The sequence below is a fragment of the Cygnus olor genome, chromosome Z (assembly GCF_009769625.2).
Source record: "Cygnus olor isolate bCygOlo1 chromosome Z, bCygOlo1.pri.v2, whole genome shotgun sequence".
Lineage (NCBI taxonomy): Eukaryota > Metazoa > Chordata > Aves > Anseriformes > Anatidae > Cygnus > Cygnus olor.
Window position 1 is genome coordinate 28,248,156 of NC_049198.1, and position 17,787 is coordinate 28,265,942.

Consider the following 17,787-nt stretch of genomic DNA (forward strand, 5'->3'; position numbering starts at 1 on the left):
TCAGCTTGTCTGTCACCTTTCTCTCTGACCTGTTTCTTTTCTTCTTTCCCCAGCACTCTGTGGACCAGATTCTGATTGGTGACATCAGTGATGCTGAGATCAGAAATTGGCTCCTTGCCTCTATTTTTCCCTTGCCTTCCCTCTAATTTGCCTTTTTCTGTGCTTCTCTTCAAAGACTCTTTGCTGCAGCTCCCAGTGCTTTGCAGGTATCCTTGACTACAGCTCATATTCCCCAATCTCTGGCCAGCTGGAGCAGCTCCCTGGAATGATATAATATAGATCAAAGGCAGGTGGCCAATCAGCAAACGAGCAACTTGTTGGCACACAACAGAAGTGACTCAGCCACTGTTTGGTCCCTTCTTTTCAGTCTTAAATTTGGCCAAAAAGCAGTTGTGAATAGTGGATCTTAACAACAGTGGATTGTGATTGATGGTGAAATGTACCAATTGAAAACAAAAACTGGCTTTTACGGGACAGGATATAGTCACAGATTTACCCAATCAGCAATCTACCTCTGAGGCAAAACTAGCACAGCCTAAAACTGTAGTGGATTTGTTATGTGTTTTGGAGAAGGAACCAAAAGTGTTTTGTTTTACAAAGTTCTGTGATAGGAGAATTTTCATGGGATAGGAAAGAACACTGCAAAGTATCTTAATGAACCTTTAAAGATGTTCATTGCATAATACTACAGCTGCAGCATGAGGTTTGTATTTATAACCCATCCTGAGTATGTTCTAGGCATAAAACCATACGTACATGTGATTTGAACACGTTTATGGAGTCCTGCTTGTATCTGCAACTGAAGAAAAACCTCCTGCAAACATTTCCACCTCTGGGAAGTTACACAACAAGTTGTTACAAGGATAAGATAAGTCACTACTTATTTTCTCTTTGTATCCTGGAAAGACTTGATTTTTGAAGAAATGTTTACTAAATGGAAGTGAATTTAAAAACAAAAGTTTTTAAACATACCTGTCGTAATTCCTGTTGAAGGTGGTTGTTTCATATAATGCCTTGTAAATACCTCTTTTCTTGCCATCAGGTAATTCATGCAATTCAAGGAGCTATGTGGGGAAATTTACCATGTAAACAAAGACTCAACACTACCACAAGTTAGATCACAGGATAAAGGATTGAACTCTGTGTGCCATCCATATCTCTGCCAGTAGCATATTCTTTCTTTCCGGTAATCGCATACAGTGCTTTCATAGTAGGGATTGCGTGTCTTGCAATAATTTGAGTGCTTGGCCAAATTACACTAGCAAAAAGTTTCAATGCTATGGCATGCTGAGCCAGAAGTCCTACAATCATGTGTCAATATGGCTCCACACGCCAGGAATACCTGAAAAGAAGGCCAGCTTTAGGGATCTGAATGGAAGTGTTGATATAGCTTACTAACTCAGTTTAGCATCCAGAGCAAATGAATGATGCTTTCTTTATCCCAAGGTACAAAAGAAATGAACAAGAAAAAATGTGTTAATATGTACTGTATAGTTCCAGCACCCTTTGGCATGAATTTGCTTGCTGTTATTTAAATTCAAAATGAAAGGATTTCCAAAGAGAGACAAACCCAGATCAAGTATGTGTGCATTCAGAAACAGAGCAGGAAAGGTTCCACCCATGACATCTCAAGTCCCATCTGCACAATTATTTTTGTTTGCTAACTTATGAAATCAGTGCTTTGATTTTCCTGAGGGTCTCTATCAAAGGCTGGTCATTAGACAGCATGACACAAAAAAAACAGTATACTTGACATTCGCTCTTGTCTGTTCGATCTGTGGCTTGTACAAGTCTTTCGCAGGGCTTGTATTAACTATTACAGTACTTTTCACAACAAAGTTTCTACTCACCAGCATCTGCTAATAGCCAGAATGGTTCTTGGGTAGAATGATTCCACAACGGAAAAGAAACAAACCACCTACACGTTGGATAACACTGCCTGGAAAACGACACTTTCTTAGTGGCTGAAATTTGAGATCTGTAAAAGCCGACTTTCTGGTTCCTCAGTTCAGCTTTAACCTCTCCAGTATCGCAGAACTGCTAAAGTTCTTGTTCCTTAAATTAGTTTAGTTACTACCACTTTAAGTGTAATAGAAGATAATGAAGTAGTGTAAGTGAGTCAAGGTAGCATGTTAAGAGAGTGACTTGTTTACAATCTCTCTGCAATCTGCTTTATCTCTGAGATCATCCTCTAACCAACTATGGTCACAGCTGCTTCCATATGAAATCACTTATGCAGGATGTTCCAAATACATCTATCAGATGAAGAGAGAGTAATTTCTTTCCTCTGTACTTCCACACAGCCTTGTTTTTTTTCCCCTCTCCCCCTTTCCTTCTTTCCTCTAGTTAAGTTATTTAATTAATAATTATTTTTCCTTTAATTAAATTATCTTTATATCAACCCATGAGTTGTTTCTTTCCTTTCCTTCTTCCCTTCCTCTTATGAGGAGGGGGAGTGAGAGAGCAGTTGTGGTGGAGTTCAGCTGCCTAGCAAGGTGAAAAGCTGCAACAGCCATGAAGAGGCAAAAGAACCGACTCAGTCAATTGGTCTTCTCACTAGCTACTAGGAATCTCCATTTCATGTTCCTTGGCCTGAATTTTCTCCCACAGATTAAACTGTTTGGTTTTGTTTGTTTTTTTGTTTTTGCATTTTCTGTCATTCTTACTGCCTGTTGTGCTTCTGCTAATACTCATTGTCTTTCCTCTGCTCTTCTCTCAAATGTACAAATCTCCATTTTTATTTCAGGCAGACCATGCATACTAGCTAGGAACTGAGCAGTCATCTATCAGGTCTCAGGTTCATCTGTATATTTGAGGGTAGGTTTACACAGACAATAAAAAAAAGTGTATGTGTGGAGAACAGAAATTAGATTCACAACAGGACAGAGAATGGGTGTTTAGAAGGAGCAATGTTCTCTATGGGGATCCTTTATCCTTCAGAATGGCCAAACTTTTGCAGGTTTGGTGGGTGACAGAACAGGGAGGGGTGAATAGTTGTGGATATATTAATAACGCTGATAATGTTGCCTTGTCTCAAAGATGCCTGACTAGATTTGGTAGAGTAAAATGGTCGCGTGCTCTGTAAATGTTATTCTCTGTGGGCCTTGACTGCACAGCAGTGGAACACACTTTCTCCACTGTATTTGGGTTGCTCCTCAATAGTCCATGAGTTTTTAACAACTTTGTTCTCAAGATACCCATGGGTTGAAAAGAATTGTGCTCCTATTGACCTTATTCATGCATATGGTCTGATCAATTCCTTCCAAAGATCTTTAGCTGATGACAGATACGTGTTTGTGGGTCTGCTGTGCATTGTGAATAGCTAGAAGTCTGTCCAACCAGCTAATTAAGTGGGCAATTCCTATTATATGTTTGGGACGGTTTCAGAATCAAATATGCTGCTGGTACATACAGGGTTAACAGTTGGGATCTGTCCTGTATAAGGATTTGTGCCACACCTTTGGTCTTAGGGGTTGTTAGGAAAGTCCTCTATAAAGTGACTTCAGAGGCATCGACAGCTGTGCATTATCTTTCATTTTGGATTACTCCAAATTTAGTTCCTTCCTAGGTTCTGAAATCCAGCCTGTTTGGAGTGTTGCAGGTGGAAGGGCCAACCTTTTGGCTCAGACACAGTAGACAGCAACTTAGAACAGCAGACTACCTGCTTTGCCTGCGTTAAGACGACAATAATCAGCTGCCTCAGCAGCCTCTACAACCAGAAGAGTCAGTTTTTACTTCCTACTTGCATAACCTTGGCAGCTGAGAAAGAAGTTGAGAGATGCAAGGCAGCAGCAGAAACAAATATTAACAACAAAAGTAGTGAGTCCTTTTCTTCCGGCCATGCCACACAAAGACAGAAGAGGTGGCAAGCTTAGTCCCTTCCGAGCAGCCTGCTCTACGCAGGACAGTAGCTTGCTGTAGCACGAGGGATACAGGAAGACGAACTGAAAGAGAGGTACCTGTAGCCACAACTTACATCAGTTATTCCTGTTGTAATAACTTCTTTTGATCACTGCCCATCAAACAGGAGAAGGTTATGATCATAAATCTGAATTTATTAATTAACAATAATGCACCACTCCCTCCCTCCTCCAATCCCCAACCCCAGCCACCTTTTTTAAAGTTTTAAGTACAAACAATATAGCTCTACTTGTTTATTGCAGTGCAGGATAACGATTGATTTGCAAGAGATTTCTAGAGATTTCCATGTCTTTTTATGCCTCTTTCAGGCTTTATGTAACTGCATCTCCAATTACACTGTCACTAGACTTCTTTATTTTCCTACTACTTCTCTTACGCGTACAGCTGTATTAACATATTTTTTGTAAATGGTACTACTTCAGTTTCCTTGTTCTTGGGACTCTCTTAAACAACAGCCTAGTACTAGTCTCCACTTATTTTTTAAATGTGATCTTATTTCTTTTGTTAGTGTGAGGACAGTTGTCTTATCACTCTTCTACCTCAGACTGCTTGTATTTACCCACTCATAAATTTGTCTTCTTCCTTGATAATTATTCTCAGGGTCCAGAACCAGTCTTATTAGCAGAAGTTCAGAAGTTCACTAGCAAAATGCAGGTTCTCTATGCTTTTTGGAAAGCTTCTTAGTAAGTTAACCATGAAGTTTAATACAATTACACACCTGTGCTGCTTATTGGTCTATATACCACACTTTGTAGCGTATAGCGTTAAATGCCGCTAACACGCATGAACTGAAACTTAGTACACATTTCTACCGTAGCCTTACTTGTTCATCAAAAATTAGTTGCTTCCGTGAGCTGCCAGATTCCATCCTTTCTCTGATTGATGATTTTTCACAGTACCAAGCCCAGTCAAGAGGCAGATGTCAAAAGAGGCAAAAGGTGCACAGCTATAGTCCTTATTGTTATCATGAGCATGTATCAGAATGGATGGTGTCAATACTGTGGCAGAGGAATGTGCGCCTGACATCCCTAGAAAAATCCATTCATCTTGCTAAATAGCAGGTAAAACAAAAGGCCAATAAATAATACAGGTAACCATTAACAAAATTGTGGGCATTACTGACAACATAATAGTGACACATCTACAGTTTTATCCTCTAAAATACCAACAGGAGGCTCTCAGTAACCAAGGAGCTTAAGATCACCTAGCTCATCAACCTCCCTGAAGTGGAAATCGTTCTGCTTTTGAAAGCTTCTAACCAGAGATGATGCATTTAAACGCACCTCTTTATACTGACTGAAATTAGGAAGTCCACTAGATTTAATTCTCTGAGTGACAAGCATCTTTCTAGTACAAACCAGCTGTCGCCTTATGGTCTATTTTCATTGATACTGTCATCTTCTACACTGAAAGAATTAATCCTAAGGTTTAATACCTACCTATTTTTTCCTAAGTATTATTATGTCAAGATTTCTTGGCCTCCTTTTCAATTTCTTACAGTAATAGCTTTCAAATACTTTAATGTCCTCTAAAAGTCTTCATGACCCTGAAAACTACCTCAGATAACGAATGATAAAATTTTTCCCTGATTTTTTTCTTCCCTTGGGAAAGGCCTCCCATTTCCAGTTCTTATGTTATTGCTCATAGCAGGTTGTTCCATGTACATTTTATAGAAGAAAAAAATACTCATTAAAGCCATTTGACAGAGAAGTCCTACTTATTTTTAGGTAGTGGAAGAACTGTCAGAAATTAAGAAGACTTGCCTAACTACATCAGTTGTATAGAAACTAGAGGAAGTAAAAAAAAAAAATCCATTCTGTTTCTTGACAGTTTCTAATAGAATGTTTGAAAACTATATATAATCAGCCTGTTACCAGAACATAACTCCTGTGCACATTTCTCAGAAATGGGCTATTTTCAGGTGGTTCAAAATAAGCATCCAGTTCTGCTCTTTTATTCACATACACAAAAAAGCAGAAAAAAAAAAAGCATTAAAAAATCAAATGTAACTCTATTAACGGTTTTTCATTAAAACATAGATTGGATGATTTTGTCTTTGAAATAAAGCACAAGGCTGGGTTTGAGATGGTTAGCGTTTTTTAACTGACAGAGGCTCTTACGTCTTACAAATGAAACAGGTGGACCATAAACAATGTTTTGAATGTGATAATGTTCTCTCACATTTTACTTGACGGTTACAGAGTGCTCGGAAAGAGATGTAGGGCTCTGACTCACAATCATTGCAGAAAGCTGCTGCAGTAGTTAAAGACATTACTAATACAGGCTGTTCTGCCTTCTGCCAGCCAGGACAATAGTGTCCTGGCCACTGTGATGTAAAGCCTCCTCTGTAGGCTATATTTTCAATGCAACAAAAGAGCAGGGTGACTTTGTAGAATGGGCAGTAATAGTTGTTTTTTCTTCCTCTTTTAGGTCAGGCAACACTACTACCCTTTTATGTTCTTTTAAAGCAAATTCTTACCTATGAAACTTGCATGTCTACTCATTTTCCTTTTTTTGGCATACGTATCCACTTCTATCCTACACCTCCTCAGCTGGGAACCTATGTAGGTCCACCCGCAGGAAGCCAAATCCCTAACCAATCCTCAGAAAAAGCTCCTCTTCCATATCTTTGTAAGACTGATGCATCCTGTTCCACACCCCTATACATGCACAATGCCCCATGTCAGAAATCACCACTTTACTGCTTTGGCTCAAAAGCAGTGTCATGTCCACACCTCAGCTATTGCAGGCTACGTTAGGCCAGTAGAGTCAAGACTCTGCCAGTAGCTCTTGTTCACAAACACTTAAGACCTGAGCAGGCCAACTCCAGGAACATGTTCTTCACTCCTGACCCTATACCAAGAGCTGGTAATGGGGCTGGTAGGGGTGGGAAAGAAAGCCAGACAATGAGGTAGTACCATATTAAAATATTTTGCATGAATCAACTAGAATTTGTGTCAGAGCTGTGGAACACAACAGAGAGCAGTATTTGTGCCTACTGGAACTTAGAAGAGCTTAGTAGTTTCTCACAGGAGGTATCTATCAAAGCTTCAAGTACAGTCTCCACTGCGGAGTCTCATTTACTTCCAGCCTTTTCTGTATTTATATGTAGTTCTTGGAATTAATAAATGTAACACTTTCCAAAGTAGGAAGACAATGTGTAGCTACAGCCATTTCGAGAACTAACTTTTTAGCTAACTGCCCTCTCAGCTGTATCACTTTATGCTTGTTGCATGAGACAAGTTGCACAGTAAGTATCACTGTCACTATCCCACCTTGACGCTTCCAAGCACATCACAATGACTTACACAAGTAAGTGACTCAGGGAGATTAAAATGTCTTGTAATAAAATAGCAGTTCACAAACTCGAGTTTAACAAGCAAACAGGTCACTGAAGGAGATGGTAAAGGATAAACAGGCTCTAATTCTCTGAGACAGCAGGCAAAGTCACACAGCAATGAATACAAAACCTATGCAAGGTAAGACAGAAGGATTTACCTGTGATCCATTGGCAACACGTGAACAGTTAACAATTCATTAAGTTTTCCTAAATCACCCCACAGATCTTTTTAATGTCGCTGACTTAACTAGAATGTATGATTTTTAGAAGATCTAACTGACTTAATAATCCCTTCTATGAATTCTTATTTATGTATGGATGTCCCTTTCTGGATCCAGCTGCTTTCATTTATGTGTGCCCTGTATGTGGTTCAACAGAGAATGATTTATTTTGTCTTTAAGACCAACTGACTATAACTAAACAGAAACAAATTATTCTCACACCCGAACCTGAGTCTGAACACTAAATTAGGAAAAGTCCATATGTTGATAAGGCCAGTATATTCTAGCTCAAATCCAGCTCTTGTCTTTTATCACGTACCTTCTTTATCAAGCAGCCATATTTCATTTTCATGCAAGTAATATATTGAGGAACAAGCATAAATATAAAATAAAAGCATCTTGAGTCCTGCTTATCTATAACCGTTGAAAATGAGCTCATAAATGAACATGAACAGAACAACCTTAAGCCTGTATCTTGCCCTCATTCTACAAGTAGAATGGTAGCACAGCTTGCACATCCCAGGTCTGTTTTTTTGCCTTTGGCCTGTCTAATCAATCTGTGAATAACTGAGCGTGTAGCTGTCACTGACACGGGGAAACCGTTTTCACACTACACATGACAAACACAAGGACACATGACTGTCCTTGTGTGTTGAAAATATAATTACCAAAATACTGAAGCAATTCTCTCTTAATTGCCCTCCTCAACCCTCTGTCCCATTTGCTGTTTGATTTTCCTTTATTGTCATACCCATTGGGTTGATTTTTGGTAAAATGCATTGTGAGATAATAAAGGCTAATGAAAAGTTCTTGGACTTGTCTCAAAGGTTCCACCCTGAGGTAGGAGGGAATCTCAGATTAGCATTCTGATATTTGATGCAGAATAGACATATATATAAAATAGATTCTCCTACCTGGAGAGAAACTAGAAGAGTTCAATAACATCAGGCGTGAGGTAATACTCTTGCAAAACACAAATGCAAAGCTGGGCCTACCTGGTTAGGAAGCAAAATGTCAACCTGAAGAAAAAGCAAGGAGAGAAGCAAGATCAACACTGAAATTTGCTTCTCCTCTCCCTTAGAACAAGAAACAAGACCAAACTCTGGAATTTTGTGGGCTATAAAACAATTAGGGACATCACACTCCCACAAATACACCTTGAGAGTTTAAAGTTGATGAAGATGCTTTGAAAGAGACTCTCTCTTTTAAAATATGAGGAAAGCTGATGAACACTTGTCTCCAGGAAAAACAAACAAACAAAAAAAACAACACCAAAAAACACAAAACAAAGAAAAACTGAAACCAAACCAAACCAACCAAACAAACAAAAAACAAACAAACAAAAAAAAAACAAGAAAACAAAAAAAACAAGGGAAAAAGGGCAAAGTACCAAGCACATTCATGGAAGTTATTTTAGAATTGGAATTATACTTTTAAATTAGAGAACAACTGCATCTTCCATATGAGAAGGAAAACTTCTAACCAAATCTAATCAATTGCTTTGTTGCCAGGATGCACCATTCTAATCGAATCTGTTACACTCGTAGTATTACATACCACAGATCAATAGATGGGTAAATAGAATATCCTTTCCTTCAGGATTCACGTGCTTCAAGAAATAAGTATAATTTCCAATGCACAATGGGTAGGACATGAGAAGGCTTTTGCAGAGAGAACATGTAAAACAGACGTTTTCCATAGTTTCTTACATCACTGATTTACCTCATCACAGCGTTTGCCTTGACTCCTTAAACAAACAAGCAACAAAACCACCAAAAAGGCTATTTCTTTTAATCTGGGGTAACTCAGACACATGAATTAACTTGATGTAAAACATCAGACATTTCCACCTTACCGCAGCAAACTCATGGAGGTCATAAGACATGTCCCCACGTGATGATGATCTCAACAAACTGAACTCATTGCAAAGCTGAATTATCTTGCCTTCATCCCATTTCCACCTTTGAACTCTTCCATTAAAGTTCAGAGCAGCATGCTTTTTCTCACTGCTTTTTGGGGTGAACACCGTCCACCAAACCAGCAGTCAACATTATCATACAATCATAAAATCATAGAATAGCTTGGGTTGGAAGGGATCTTAGCAATCATGCAGTTCCAACCCCCCTGCCATAGGCAGGGACACCACCCACTAGATCAGGTTGCCCGGGGCCCCATCCAGCCTGGCCTTGAACACCTCCAGGGATGGGGCATCCACAGCTTCTCTGGGCAACCTGTTCAGAAAAGTTACCTGTTATCAGAAAGGAAAGGTAAGGTAAGGGTAATCAGAAAGGTAATTTCCCTAAGGCAAGTCTTGAGTTTGCTATTTTCCTGGGATATGTTAAAAAATACAAATAATACAAAGAAAAATAATCTGTTGTTTTTAATTATACAGAAACCTGAGCATGAAGCTATCCTCACAGAATATTTGAGCTCAAATTTCACTATCCCCCTAACCTCAGCAACTGGATTTTGCTGGGAACTAATTGAGGCACTAAAAACCATTCCTTTCTGCCATTTCTGCTGCAGTGGCTGTAATCTCTGGCAGAGAGAGAAATACCACCATGAACTGCTGCAGCAAGGATTCTTTTGAGGTGTTATGGTGAGGCTGCTGCAACTATCTGCAACTCTCTAATGGCAATGACCCGCCCTCCCTTTTTCTCCTTTTGCTAAGCAAGGCTAATCAGTGGAAAGCTAACTTAGCCTTTAGCATGTAGTCATTTACTGTATTTGCATATTTGCTGTTCTTGAAGCTTCTGCTATATCACGTACAAAACCCTTACTGATATATCAATTTCAGTAAATTGGTATGAAGAATAAAGAAAAGAAAAAGAACCTCTTTACCCCTTTTGTTTTTATTAGCATTATTTTTCCAAAAATGTTAACTACATTGCTTCATCTCCAGGAAACAATGGATTGCAACTTATACTTGAAGACAAAGCTTAAGCTAAATCCTAAATTACTCTTGGATGAAAAGTTTTAGATGATGATATTTACTATTTAGTAGACACAGATTTGAATGTTTCCATTTCTTTGATTTTGTTCCCAAGTAAACGTGTTCTACACAAACAACGAACTGAGAATACAGCCTCCGATGTTTTATTTACAGGACACTTAGTGCTGTCCAGTGTTAGCACTAGTTGTTTTACACAGCTACCTATCAGCATTTGGGCAGTCACGTTATAAAACAAACAAGATGAAGACAGTGATCAGATGGTAACACCTTTGTAAAGTATATAGAAAAAAAAAGTACAGAAAAAAAGCACTGTATAGCCAGCGTTAGAACTAGGTAATTACAAATGCTGTTATGTAAGTAAAAAAGTGTAAAACAAACAAACAAACAAACAAAATATATACATATAAAATACTGTCAGTTAGCGACCACAAGGTGCATTTGGTGCTCTCAAGTCCTGGTGGCAAACTTCAGCAGAGTGACTTAAATTTAAACGCCTGTGCCTGGACGTGCTCAGCTAGCAATTTTATACCTTTTCCTTAACGCCAGACGTTGCTGCAGCAGAGTGACCCCCCCGTAAAGCGGGCACGCTACCTCCTCAGCGGCAGGCTCCCTCCACACGGCAGGACCACAAGCCGCGCGTACCGCCAGACGGATTTCTCTTTATTTTTGTCACGGTTTTTAAGGCTGGTGCTGAGGCAGAGCTCTGGCCGGCGGCTCCGGAAGCTCTGAAGCGCTTCCAGCACCTTCCCCGCCGCCGCCTCACAGAGGCCGCGGCCTCCCCTCTCCGCACGCGGGGCCCCGGCCGGGCAGTACCAACGGGCGCCGCGCCGCGCAGCCCCTCGCCTCCCCGCTGAGCGACAGGCGGCCGTAGCCAATGGGGCCGCCCCTAATGCGCGAGGGGGCGGGGACCCCGCTGCAGGCGGGCCAATGGGCGCGCCGCTTCCCGAGCGGTGGGGGAGGCGGCGGGAGGGGGCCGTGGGCGGGGCGGCGGCGAGGAAGAGGAGGGGCTGGCTGTCACCGTGCAGTCATGCTGGCCGCCTAGCCCCTCGCCCGCTCCCCCGGCACGGCACGGCACGGCACGGCACGGCGCGACACGGCGGCCAGGCACCGGGCGGCACCCGGCGCGGCGCTGCTCCCGAGCAGCAGGTAAAGGCGGCTGGCGCGGCGGCCCGCCCCGCGCCGCGCCGCTCCCCGAGGACCCGGCGCTGTGGGTAAGGCGCACGTCCCGGCAGCGCGGCCCCGCTGCCCCCCCCCACCCCGTTCCCCCGGCGGCCAGCCCGCCCTCCTCCCCGCTGTCTGCGCCCCCGCGGTGGGTGGGGAGAAGAAAGTTTTGATCCGGCGTTTCTGGAATAATCATCGCGCCCGGCGCCGGCGGAGGGGGAGGCAGGAGGCGGCCGGCTTGTGAGTCAGCCGCAGCGGCGGGGCGCCGGGAGGGGGGGGGCCGCCAAGGCAGCAGCCGACTCGGGGCGCCGGGACGGCGGGAGGACGGCAACAAGGAGCCGGGGGGGCCGGGGAGCCGGGGGCGGCCTCGCCCGCTTGTCCCCGCCCCTGCCCCGCCGCGGCTGTTGTTGTGGCGGCCGTGAAGTTGGGGCTGTCCTGCCGGGGGCGGCCGCGGCGGCTGGCCGGGCTGTGCTCCGCCGTGGCACCTCCTGGCATGGCACGGGGAAGGGGAAGCGGAGAGGGAGGGAGGTGGTGCCGGGGGGAAGCGGTGTCGCCTGTGAGGGTAGCGGCGTTACCCAGCGGAGCCGGCTCGGGAGGCCGTGATCCGGATAATCTCCCCGGCTGCCTGTCAGCATCACCGCGCGCACCGGGGAGGGGTGCGGGGGGAGCAGGGGGAGGCTGCGCCTCCTGTTGCCTCCAGCCTCTGCCTGTAGCCGTGCAGTCGCGCCTGCTGTGGAGGTGTCGCGATTTACTTCCCAAAATAGCCCGTCTACCCCCCGCCCCGTTCTCCCTGCAGAAACCGTGCCTGCCCCCCTCCCCCGCCCTGCAGCAGGCAGCGAAGCGGAGTAGCACAAAACATGCGCTTGCAATTTTGTAATCGCCTTCCAAGCGAAAAGCATTTTATTTCCGGTGTGCGCGGAAATTTTTTTTTTTTTTTTTTTTTTTTTTTTTTTTTTTTTTTTACGATCAGGCCGGGAGGGAGCGAGGAGGATGCGTGTAAGGCGCTCGGATCCTCAGGTAGAGGCGGCTGGTCCGCGGGGGCCCCATGAAAAGTTCTCTGCCCTGCCAGCGGCGGGGGCCGGCCGGGGGAAGGAGGGCGGCGGAGCCCGTCCCCGGGCCTCCGCGGGGGAGAGGGAGGCGGCGGCGGAGGGTCGTGAGGCCGCCGCAGGCAGGCAGGCAGGCACACGGCAGCGTTGGGGTCGGCGTGACATGGTGGCGGAGGGACGGAGCGGCGGGGCGACGGGCCCGGCCCGGCCCTGAGGCACGCCCCGGCCGGCTGCTCGCCCGCCGCGTTCCGGGGTACGGCCGCGCCGCGAGGTGCCGAGCGGGGCTGGATGCCCGCCCTGCCGGCCGGACGGGGAGAAAACTTTCTGGAAAGGCCGGAGCGGGCGAGCGGGGCCCGGCCGGGCGCGCGGGGGCGGCGAGAGGCACCCGCCCGAGGCCTACGCGGCGCCCGGCGGGGCCGGAAGACCCGCGCGGCGCTGCCGAGGCTGCCAGTAACGGCCCGCCCGTAACGGCCGCAGCGGCCCCTCCGTGGCCGTGCCCCGCGGGGAGGGAGCGGGCCCGTGGGTCGCGTCCCGTTTTGGGGCCCCCCGCCCTCCTGGATGGCCCCCCGCGGGTAGAAGGGCAGGCTGCGCGCCGCGGGGAAAGTTGCGGCTCCGGCCCCCTGCAACTTGTGCTGCGGTGGTGATTGAAGGGGTCGTGGTTTTGTTCGCCCTTCCTTCTGGAGCGCGTTGTGTGGGGTAAACAGAGCGGCCGAGCATCGGTATGGCTGCACGGGTCGCGCCGAAGTTCATTTCACTCCGTGTCTGTTGTTTGTTTCTGGCACTCCGAGCTCTGGCGAGCCCTGTTCTTTTTTAAGGTGCCTTTTTTTTATGAGTATCTTACCCAGGTAAGTAAATAATCGACTGAAGCAACGAAACCATAACGTATTTAATTCTTTTACTATTTCAAGTATTGTGTACGCTTTCTGTAAAATGTAGTAACTACGACACTGCATTGATTCATCGGTGTTCTCTTTTGTTTCGTTTTCCATTTCTTCAGCCTTACTTAATTTTACCCATGGCTCCTGTGACACAGACAAATAAACGTTGTATCAGAATTAAATTCCTTTAGTAGGGTACTAGTTACATGTTCGAGGTCTCTTCTGTGTAAGCTAGGGTTTTGTTATGCAAATGAAGGCACACTTTCTCTTTGGGAGCCTAATTGCCCTATTACTTACTGTCTTTGACTTTGTTTCTTTTGTCCCTTTGTTATTCTAAGGAAAAAATGATGTAGCAGAACGATAGGAGCGAAGGTAGTTTTTCATGCGCATGTGTCAGCAGTAGAAAGCAAAAAGATCGAGTAATGAGCATTTTAAAATAATTCCCAAGTTAGCGTGTCATACAGCACATGTGGACTTGACAGAGGTGAAGGTAAAGCTTCATTAAATACAGTATTTCTCTCATGAGTTATGTCTCAGCTTTAGGACTGGTATTTCTGTGGTGTTTCACAGAACATATGCGCCAGAAGAGCGTGTTCAAAGCAGTCTTAGATCTTTTCTTTTGTTCATTTCTGAAGTGGTCTGTGAGCATTTCTTGTGAAGTTTGAAAAACGCTTTGACCAACACCTAAGGCTTGAAGTTGACGAGACGAAAAAGTGCTCCAGGTAGCATTCTTATATTAAGTACATCTTTGACAAAGGTGTATATGAAATTAATATCTACAGATATATTTTCTCAGCTTTTGTCTGACTTTGAAGTTAAGGTTACAATGTGCACAGTAGCAACTTTAAAAAACGTCTGCACTTCTTCCACCAATTGTCATGGTCCTAATTAGTAATATTGCTGTGAACTAGTGATCCTTTTCAGAAGGTGCCTTTTTGTTCTACATATGAATGCAAACATTTTTGCAAATCATTCATTAAAATGCTTATTTTCTGTGTGCATGTGTTTCTGCTGCAGTCGAAGTTCTCTTTCTATAAAGTGTTTTCTGGACATTCTTGTCTTTTGCACTATATCATTTTTTTGGGATTTTTCATTTGTTTGATCCTCTAGTGGAGTAGTAAACACAACATTATGACATAAAGATCACTTGTAATGCAAATGGCAGCAGAGAAAAGCTTTTGTCTTATTTGCAAGATAAAGTAAGGAAGGATGATTCAGGGGAAGAAGTAAGGCCTCCTTTAAACATTGCTTCGGTAGTTCGCAAGTATAGCAGGATAAAAAAATTAAGACTGATTTTTTTTTTTTTTTTTCCTAACACATTTAAAGTCAATTCTTGTGGTTAAATGTTTTGCTGTTTGCCTCCACTTCGTAGAGAGTATTTCTCATGGACTACTGTAGGGTTTGAGCACCCAGGTGAATCATTTAGAGCTGGGACCTTTAACAAATATGTTAAGAATGTTTGTTGTTATGATTCTTTTTTTGCCTCATCTTCACTGATATTTTACCTAAAGTAACTTGTATTAAGAATTATCTTCTTCCTTATTCTTTCTTTTCTTTCCTCTCTAATTAAAGACAAGGCCTGTCAGTAATGAATTCCTTTGCCTCTGCCTACCTCTAATTGTGGCTGTTGTTTTTCAGTATCTAATGTGAAGATGATGTTGAATTACTGTGATTAATACTTGTAGAAAAGGCCACTGTATGGAAACTTAATCTGTAATCAATCAGCACTGTCATGAGTCAGTTTTCTGTGCCCTAAGTACACAATAGAATCTACATATGTAGCAAACATGGGTTTGATCTTGGGCATTGACAGACTGTCAGTGGTGAATATGGCTACAGGGTTAAAAGGCAATTCCTTAAACTTCCGACTCTGTCTGCCCTCCAGCTTTCCTGAAGGCTATTGCCTTCTGCAGCAGGAGCAACAGAAGGGGTCATACATATATGCCTTTGCATCTTCATTGAAGTCTGGTGTCGTAGCTTAACCCAACTTCTGTGAACTCTTGGTTTAGGATGACTTCTTTGTGACTGGCTGTAGTACGTTCAACCCCCAGCTGTTAGCCAGTCATTTCCTGGTGCTGATCTTAGTTTTTCAGAAGAATATAGGCTATAAGTTCAAATAATTGAGAAGTTGCTTTATGGGAAACTTAAACAACTACACAATAGGAATAGGAATTTCTACAAGAGGATGCAGACAGTCTTTGGTAGACAGCTAAACGTGAAGCTCAGGCAGCGTCCAGAGGTTTTTATCTCTGACCTAAGTATCTGGATAAGCAATTAAGTTGCAGTATTTCTGATTCTGTGGTTTGTTGTTCAGACTGTGAGTTCCCTTCCAGAAGATTTTGAAGTTACAGTGAAGTTAATGCACCTGAGTATGCAAAGGCAGAATCTCTCAGCAGTTAGTGTGCTTTACTTCTCTTATGTGAGCTGAGTAACTCTAGTTTACGTTAGTAGAAGATTCAGCTCTTCTCTGTTACTGATTTTACATTGTTACATGTACACCTACCGTTTACTGATAGAAGCATTGATGAAATGACTGTGGTTAAATCCTGATAAATGTTACTCCAGTGTCCCGTGAGGTTGTAAAACACTGAGTTGTTTCTAAAGATTGTAAATTATTTGTTTTAATTATAATGAATTACTGTCATTATTTATCAGTTATTAAACTCTGGACATCTTCATTTGATTATGGTTAGCAGAGTAGGCAAACACTGAACCATTAGCAGTATCATTTCGTGTTTTGTACGGTAGGATAATAAAGATAACTCCAAGTTATTCTGTAGTGTATCTCAATTTCACAGTGAATGTTTTCTAAGCCCCTTCTGTTGGAGATATCACTCAGAAGAGGACTGTAATTATTTTTCTCTGGAGTTCTGGGGAGTGCTTTGCAGTGTGCATGTGGCTGTTGCTTGGGTCCATGTTGCCTTTTCATCAGATATAAGTGGTGCAGTTTCCTTGCTTTCAACTACCAATCCAAGGCAGGGGACCTGGTAGAAAACACCCTGGCTGAAATTCAGTTTAGGGTGACTTAGTCATGGAAGGCAGAAGTCATACTGAATGGTGAGGAGAAACAACTAGAAGAATTATAAATACTTGCTGCTCCATCTGTTCCTAGACTCAGTGTGACTGCTCTGTGCCAAAGCAGTCTATAATCTCTGGATCTCTTTGGGTGTCCAGCTGGTCTTGAATTCCTAAGTAGTGCTGGTGGTTAGTTGCCCAGTGTGGTTTGGTTTTGTATCTACCAACATTGCGTACTTTTCCTCATGTGTTGGAAATCCATGCCTTTGTTACCTTTGGGTTTGTATCAGGTTTATGTCAAAGTACATATAATGTGTTTGGATGCTGTGTTCTGAAACACTGAGCTGATGTACGACATAGCTGTATTTACAAAACCTAGGTATACGTAAAGTGACAGTGCAGAAGCATATGTGATTAGCTAATATTCCCTCACAGCATTCTCAGATTCTTTGTTATGCAGATACTTTCTGTGCTGAACAATTTGATGTAGAAATAGTTGAGCAGACGTCCCAGGTCTTCCTCTTAAGTTTTTAGTGCAGTGGCTCCTGTATTTCCATTTGGCTGAAGTTGACAATGATACATTTTTGCTTTTCTGTCTCAACTCAACCAGATTGGATGTTTGAGAAACAATTAGTATGTAATACATATGAGAATCTGGACCAACAGCCACATTGTTTGGGACAAGGAGAGCAAAATTTGTGGTCTTGGTGGTTTTTTTTTTTTTTTTTTCCTTTTTCATTCATTTTTTTAAAATCCTCACAATCTATTAGAAGTATTTGCTTTTTTTCATTTTTTTTCCTTTGTAACTTTCACAGGAGCTACTCATTTAAAAAAAAAAAAAAAAGGGGGTTAACTCTGGCTTTGCCAGAGTGTTGGTATCATCTTGCTTATTTCAGTAAAGGCCCCAGAATTTACACAAAGTAATACTTACGTTATCTGGATAGAGCCTGTCCACTGTTGCATCTGTTGTCTCTTTCTAGTTTTTAGCTGTTACTTTAATGAGACTTTTACAAGGGCCTAGAAGAATGAGGTATCTCGTTTTTATTGAGTTTTAATGAGAATGGGGTGCACTTTTTTTAAATACAATCTCAATCTTAGTAAATATAAACTAAGCTGTTTTTGAAATATGATAAATCATAAAAGTTTTCAGCAGTTATGCTTTGAACAGATCTTTAGTTGGGAAGGCTACATATAATGTATTCTTGTTTATGTTAGTGGCTGTTTTTTTTGTTGTTGTTTATTTGTTCGTTTT

General features: G+C 43.0%; 1 protein-coding gene and 1 long non-coding RNA gene across 12 annotated transcripts in view; one reads left to right on the top strand and one right to left on the bottom strand.

Annotated features, from left to right (window-relative positions):
* The window catches only part of LOC121061303, a 77,666-nt gene extending 66,360 nt beyond the window's left edge, over positions 1-11,306 (bottom strand). For 5 of the 6 annotated variants that reach the window (XR_005815033.1, XR_005815034.1, XR_005815035.1 and 2 more), the window contains exon 1: positions 10,965-11,306. This is a non-coding gene — a long non-coding RNA (uncharacterized LOC121061303). Of the gene's footprint in view, positions 1-8,396; positions 8,502-10,964 lie in introns of all 6 variants that reach the window. The other variant, XR_005815032.1, reaches the window with a different exon arrangement.
* An 85-nt stretch (positions 11,307-11,391) lies between these two features.
* The window catches only part of SMARCA2 (SWI/SNF related, matrix associated, actin dependent regulator of chromatin, subfamily a, member 2), a 124,413-nt gene continuing 118,017 nt past the window's right edge, over positions 11,392-17,787 (top strand). Inside the window, exon 1 of one of the 6 annotated variants that reach the window (XM_040539934.1) lies at positions 11,392-11,581. The gene's annotated coding sequence lies outside the window, so the exon portion shown is untranslated. Of the gene's footprint in view, positions 11,837-12,446; positions 12,614-12,763; positions 12,896-13,053; positions 13,488-17,787 lie in introns of those variants that run through there. The other 5 variants (XM_040539932.1, XM_040539938.1, XM_040539933.1 and 2 more) reach the window with 5 other exon arrangements.